Below are 7,733 nucleotides of genomic sequence, written 5' to 3'. Positions count from 1 at the left end.
AGTTCATTGGAAATCATAGATCACAATGTGGCATTGATTAAAGCAAAAAAAAAAAAAATCAAATTGCTGGATGACAATGATGAAATGATCGATGCTAAGTGAGGGACGGCAGTCTGTGCAATAAGAAGAAGAAAAAAAGGCATACCAGCAGCTGTGCTGATCAGGGGTACAGTTCACAGTGCCAATCAAGGGGTCACTTTAGACAAAATTTAGATGCTTCCTTAGACATTTCTACGATCCTTCCTAACAGGATGACATTATACATCAGAGTGACCTGTCCTCTAGCATTTTACTCTGTAATCTGCATCATGGAGTTGTCTCCAACAAAGACATTAGAAATTAAACTTGACTGAAAAATTTCTCATAATTACTACCTAACTTATTGTCACTTATATGATGATTATCATTATTAGCAACATCATCACTATTATCTGTGTAAATGTAAAGCTCTCCATCCTTCCTAGCACTCATACAACAAGAGACCCGCGGGTCTAGCGCTCACCTGAGTATCGCAAGTTCACCTTTCACGCAGTCACTAATCTAAATTATTCACAGCTCTACCAAAATTTGACCAGGCATTCTGAAGTAGAAGATGAAAATGTACAATAAGGGCCCAAATTTTTAAAGATTCCTTAATTTGGGGAATTGGGGGCCCCCTGGGGCCCTCTGGGTGGGGCATGGTGCCCATTTTGATAAATTGAGATCCTGACCCCCTAAGGATGCTACCTGCCAAGTTTGACGAAAATCTATCATGGCACCCCTGGATCTCCTATGAACAAACTCGAAACTACAGTCATTAATGTACTCACTCATGGTATTATCTTAGCTGTATAACTTCTGATTCTAGAGAAAATTTTTAACAATTCCTTCATTTGGGGGGTTTGGGCCCCCCTGGGGCCCCCTGGGTGGGACATGGTGCCCATTTTAACAAATTGAGATCCTAACCCCTTAGGGATGCTACCTGCCAAGTTTGGTGAAAATGGGTCATGGGGTTCTAAAAAAGAAGATAAAAATGTACAATTTAGGCCCCATTAGGACCCCTCCTCACCTCCCTCCCCTGGGTCCCAAGGGGGGCACCCCTGATTCTGCCATGAACAAACTTGAAACTGCAGTCATCAATGTACTAACTCATAGTATTAACTTAGCTCCATCACTTCTGGTTCTAGAGAAGAAGATTTTTAAAGATTCCTTAATTTTGGGGGATTTGGGCCCCCTGGGGGTCCCCGGGGGCCCCCTGGGTGGGGCATGGTGCCCATTTTAACAAATTGAGTTCCTAACCCCCTAGGGATGCTACCTGCCAAGTTTGGTGAAAATGGGTCATGGGGTTCTCAAGAAGAAGATGAAAATGTACAATTTAGGCCCCATTAGAACCCCTCCCCACCCCCCTCCCCTGGGTCCCAAGGGGGGCATCCCTGATTCTGCCATGAACAAAATTGAAACTACAGTCATCAATGAACTAACTCATAGTATTAACTTAGCTCTATCACTTCTGGTTCTAGAGAAGAAGATTTTTAAAGATTCCTTAATTTTGGGGGGTTTGGGCCCCCCTGGGGGCCCCCTGGGTGGGTCATGGTGCCCATTTTAACAAATTGAGTTCCTAACCCCCTAGGGATGCTACCTGCCAAGTTTGATGAAAATCGGTCTTGGGGTTTTCAAGAAGAAGATGAAAATGTAAAAAGTTTACGCACGACGCACGACGGACGACGGACGACGGACGACGCACGACGCACGACGCACGACGCACGACGCACGACGCACGACGCACGACGGACGCCGGACGAAGGGCGATCGCAATAGCTCACTTGAGCCTTTGGCTCAGGTGAGCTAACAATGTTAATACAAAGCAATTTTATCATTATTGTATCATTATAGTCAAAGATCACCATACAGGATGGATGATAAACAAGGGTTTCAGAAAAAAAAAAAACTCGTCACAGCAGCATGCTCAATGTTTTGAGAAATTTTCAACTTTTAAGCGTCAAAATTACATCTACCTGACAAAAGAAAATTTGCACAGTCAAACAATTTCCTCCAACTTATTTTCATCCAGCTACAGATTTGTAACTTTGGATGGCAGCTCATTCACTGTGGTAGAATGCTGAAACACAAGGCTAAGATGGCACAAGAAAGCATCCAGAGAGCCCTAGAGCTTCCTGGCTGATAAACAGCGGCAGAGTCCTTGCCACCAGACCAGGGACATGCTTGTGACTTGTCTTCAGGAATGTACATTTTCAAACAATATCCAATTTTTTTTTTATACCCCATTCAACAGTAAGTCCGACATGCTAAAATTTTAAGCTGTCAATCAACCTGATCATCATGCATTGCATAGTGTCTGTGACTTCAACTACATGTCTGTAGCACCATTTGCTGTCCACATTACCTGAGTTTAAGTTTCTGTTCTTCAGCCAGCTCAGCTCTGAGTTTCCTCACTTCCCGCTGATGTCTGTGGACCAAAGAGTCTCTCTCAGTCAGCTGCCTACCACTCTCCTCCAAGCTCTGCTCTGCCAGCCTGGACATACAACAAACATGTGAGGACAAGACAGAACAATCACACAGTTTACTGTAAAACGAGAAATTTTCACGTGCATTTAAATTTCGCGAGCGCCAAAATTCGCGAAATTAAAATGCACGCGAAAGTTTTTGTCTACACTACATGCATTGAACACCAGTCGCAATTCGCGAAAATTTCATGCCACGAAAAGGGCTGTTGGCTCCAATTCGCGAAAATTTCATGCCGCGAATATATTATGTTTCAAGCATTTTGTTCCCTCAGTCACACATACAAGTAATGAGAACAGGGAGTGCTTTTATCAACCAGTAAACGACAAGTAAACATCAGATATTTATCATCCTGTTTCTTCCATCCAGGGAGCAGGCTATGCTTTTGGAAAACAAGACACACACACAATGAGCATTCAACATTTTTTTTTGTTTTTGTTGTTTTGTTCAGGCAATACTCTTTATGAACTTTGAACACACTACAACCGTGTACAACACACACTGAATACCATTACACCGTTTCTTCAATGATGACACAAACAATTCTTAAATCTGACCAGCAAACACAAAATTCTAGACAACTGTCATCCCACATGCTGATGTCAATCTACTTATGCAGCCTAAACATTATAAAGAGTTGGATGTAGTCTACAAACCAAAATGTCAGACAAACACTATATTGCAAGCATGAGCTCAAATTAGCAAGAAATGCTTAATAACCCTTTCTGTGCCAGAGACCTCAGACTGCGTGTACACTGCTATGGAGTTTTCCATGTCAGTTGACTCTTAAAGCACGCGGAGGGTTAAAGCTTTAACCCTATTCTAACTGGGCTATTTGAGACCAAGTTTTTACTGGGGGGGGGGGGGGTCAATTTGATCCCCCCCCCCCCCCTTCAGATCTCGGCCACTGATGGCGCGATCGCCGCAAAATTTTGCCTGAACATAGAGCCGGATGTCAACTACACGATTACATGGTCATACAAAAGAAAAATGATGATTTTCTATTTTTAGTACATTACATGTTAATTATGCAAATTTACGCATGAAATCATATTTTCACCTATAACTCCATTAAAAAGACTGAATGATTGCTAAATTTTTGTGTAAGAGTTCCTCAAGACACATTGAACAATTTTCTTGTAAAAAAATAGCACAATCAAAATCAGTTTCTTTTGTTTTTTATGTATTTCATTTTTTTTTTGACCTTTTGTTTTCTATTGTTTTTTGGCCAAAATTTGTTGCTGGCACTTTTTCAAGCTTATCTACATTAAAATTGATTAATTTCAATGATTAAAAATTGAAATAATCTAATTTATATCAATTTAACCAAAAAACACAATTTGCATTGGATTTGCACACGATGTCATGAATTTGAGCCATTTTCGGGTTGACATGCATACACAAAACATTACGCAACTTCAGAACAGTGTACCCGAACAACGCAAATTTGGTCTCAAAATATGTGGGAGACTTCAAAGAAGAAAGTCATGAAACAACGCGGCAAAATCTTGGCGCGTTGCGGAATCGCGGCGCGAAATGTCGAGGGGGGGGTCAAATTGACCCCCAGTTAGTTAAAGTATCAGAGAAACACAATTCCACCAACAAGCCACAGAGACACATACCTGAGAGCTGCATCGTTTGCCTTCAGTTCTGTCCTTAGTGCACTGCATTTATCCTCCAGGCTGGCCACACTTGTTTTGCCTGCTTCTGTCTCCAATCTCAGCATCCTCAGCTACAACAGAACGAGATAATTCTTTTTTTTTATGATTTCAAACCCTTGAAATTCTAATAAACCAGTGTGGTTCAAGATAGAAAAGCCATACACAGGTATATCCAATTTAATACTAAATGGAAAACAGTCAAATGAAGGAATAGACAAGACATTAAAGGTAGGGAATCCCATTTGCATGCCTTAAATGAAGAGTTGTATAAGTACAGTGGTATGTTGAAGAGAGTATCATTTTAGAAACTCCCATAAAGTATTGAAAGTGGAAGGTAACATTTAGTACACTTTTATTGACCGTTAGATTTTGAATTGAATTTTTTTCGGGGCTCACCGTAAATTCCAGTACATTACTAGGCTACCTTTGCAGATCCATGCACTGCATGTGTGTCCATCATGTATATTTTGTGAAGAAAGTTCATCAAAACTTACAAACATTTCTATATACATTCTTGCCACGCACTCTTTATGTTATTACATCAGCTCTTATACTTTTAGATTTGTGCTTATAGACAAAAAATACAGAAGACTGCAACAAAAAGGCTTAAGTGTGGCTGACACACAGAACTACTGAGTAGTTGAGTTTTGTGCATTATTCAAATTACAGATAACTGTTGACTTCCAAATTTCTCAGCAGTGGCCTAAACAAGTCCCCTGAGGTTCACATTTTATGTTTTGCTGCATTTTGGGAGGTCTGTAAAAGGTATCCCCTACCTTTAAAGGGAAACGGATAAAAATAAGCAACTGAACATTCTCGAACACACAAACTCATTTTAGCATACACAGTCAGGTTCCTAATGTAATTTTGCCGGATTTTTCTTTACAAATATCCCCGGGGTATAATGAAAGGGTTTATAAAGAGCTGGGAATAAAAGGGTAGTAAAAAATATTGTATTGGCAAATGAAAGGGCCTACACTGAGCTGAGAACAAAAGGGTTATAGACACTGTCCTGCCAAATGAAAGGGTCTACAAAGGGTTTTAGAAACTGTCCTGCCAGATGAAGAGGTGTACAAAGTACCTGGGAATAAAAGGGTGATAGAAACTGCCATGCCAAATGAAAGGGTTTACACACAGATGGGGGAAAAAAGGGCTATAGGATATAAAGCAAATGAAAGGGTCTACACTGACTTGGGAATAAAAGTATTATAAAAACTGTCCTGACAATTGAAAGGGTCTAAACTGAGCTGGGAATGAAAGGGTTAAAGAAACTGACCTGCCAAATGAAAGGGTCTACACTGAGCTGGGAATGAAAGGGTTATAGAAACTGTCATGCCAAATGAAAGTGTTTACACTGAGCTGGGAATAAAAGGGTTATAGAAACTGTCCTGCCAAATGAAAGGGTCTACACTAAGCTGAGAATAAAAGGGTTATAGAAACCGACCTGCCAAATGAAAGGGTCTACATGGAGCTGGGAATAAAAGGGTTATAGAAACTGTCATGCCAAATGAAAGTGTTTACAGTGAGCTGGGAATAAAAGGGTTATAGAAACTGACCTGTCAAATGAAAGGGTCTACACTGAGTTGGGAATAAAAGGGTTATAGAAACTGTCCTGCCAAATGAAAGGGTCTACACTGAGCTGGGAATAAAAGGGTTATAGAAACTGTCCTGCCAAATGAAAGGGTATACAATGAGCTGGGAATAAAAGGGTTATAGAAACTGTCCTGAAAAATGAAAGGGTCTACACTGAGCTGGGAATAAAAGGGTTATAGAAACTGTCTTGCCAAATGAAAGGGTCTACACTGAGCTGGGAATAAAAGGGTTATAGAAACTGACCTGCCAAATGAAAGGGTCTATACTGAGCTGGGAATGAAAGGGTTATAGAAACTGTCCTGCCAAATGAAAGAGTCCACACTGAGCTGGGAGTAAAAGGGTTATAGAAACTAACCTGCCAAATGAAAGGGTCTATACTGAGCTGGGAATAAAAGGGTTATAGAAACTAACCTGCCAAATGAAAGGGTCTATACTGAGCTGGGAATAAAAGGGTTATAGAAACTGTCCTGCCAAATGAAAGGGTCTACACTGAGCTGGGAATAAAAGGGTTATAGAAACTGTCCTGCCCAATGAAAGGGTCTACACTGAGTTGGGAATAAAAGGGTTATAGAAACTGTCCTGCCAAATGAAAGGGTCTACACTGAGCTGGGAATAAAAGGGTTATAGAAACCGGCCTGCCAAAGGAAAGGGTCTACACTGAGCTGGGAATAAAAGGGTTATAGAAACTGTCTTGCCAAATGAAAGGGTCTACACTGAGCTGGGAATAAAAGGGTTACAGAAACTAACCTGCCAAATGAAAGGGTCTATACTGAGCTGGGAATGAAAGGGTTATAGAAACTGTCCTGCCAAATGAAAGGGTCCACACTGAGCTGGGAATAAAAGGGTTATAGAAACTAACCTGCCAAATGAAAGGGTCTATACTGAGCTGGGAATAAAAGGGTTATAAAAACTGGCCTGCCAAATGAAAGAGTCTACACTGACCTGGGAATAAAAGGGTTATAGAAACTAACCTGCCAAATGAAAGGGTCTATACTGAGCTGGGAATGAAAGGGTTATAGAAACTGTCCTGCCAAATGAAAGGGTCTACACTGAGCTGGGAATAAAAGGGTTATAGAAACTAACCTGCCAAATGAAAGGGTCTATACTGAGTTGGGAATGAAAGGGTTATAGAAACTGTCCTGCCAAATGAAAGGGTCTATACTGAGCTGGGAATAAAAGGGTTATAGAAACTAACCTGCCAAATGAAAGGGTCTATACTGAGGTGGGAATAAAAGGGTTTTAGAAACTGTCCTGCCAAATGAAAGGGTCTACACTGAGCTGGGAATAAAAGGGTTATAGAAACTGGCCTGCCAAATGAAAGGGTCTACACTGAGCTGGGAATAAAAGGGTTATAGAAACTAACCTGCCAAATGAAAGGGTCTATACTGAGCTGGGAATGAAAGGGTTATAGAAACTGTCCTGCCAAATGAAAGGGTCTATACTGAGCTGGGAATAAAAGGGTTATAGAAACTAACCTGCCAAATGAAAGGGTCTATACTGAGGTGGGAATAAAAGGGTTATAGAAACTGTCCTGCCAAATGAAAGGGTGTACACTGAGCTGGGAATAAAAGGGTTTTAGAAACTGTACTGAGCTGGGAATAAAAGGGTTATAGAAACTGTCCTGTCAAATGAAAGGGTCTACACTGAGCTGAAAATAAAAGGGTTATGGAAACTGTCTTGCCAAATGAAAGGGTCTATATTGAGCTGAGAATAAAAGGGTTATGGAAACTGTCTTGCCAAATGAAAGGGTCTACACTGAGCTGGGAATAAAAGGGTTATAGAAACTGTCTTGCCAAATGAAAGGGTGTACACTGAGCTGGGAATAAAAGGGTTTTAGAAACTGTCCTGCCAAATGAAAGGGTCTACACTGAGCTGGGAATAAAAGGGTTATAGAAACTGGCCTGCCAAATGAAAGGGTCTACACTGAGCTGGGAATAAAAGGGTTATAGAAACTAACCTGCCAAATGAAAGGGTCTA

The sequence above is a fragment of the Diadema antillarum genome, unplaced genomic scaffold, assembly GCF_040938485.1.
Source record: "Diadema antillarum isolate AM-2024a unplaced genomic scaffold, OU_Dant_1.0 seq00000406_RagTag, whole genome shotgun sequence".
NCBI classification, from domain to species: domain Eukaryota; kingdom Metazoa; phylum Echinodermata; class Echinoidea; order Diadematoida; family Diadematidae; genus Diadema; species Diadema antillarum.
The sequence above is the reverse complement of the archived record's forward strand: the minus strand, read 5'-3'. Positions refer to the sequence as shown.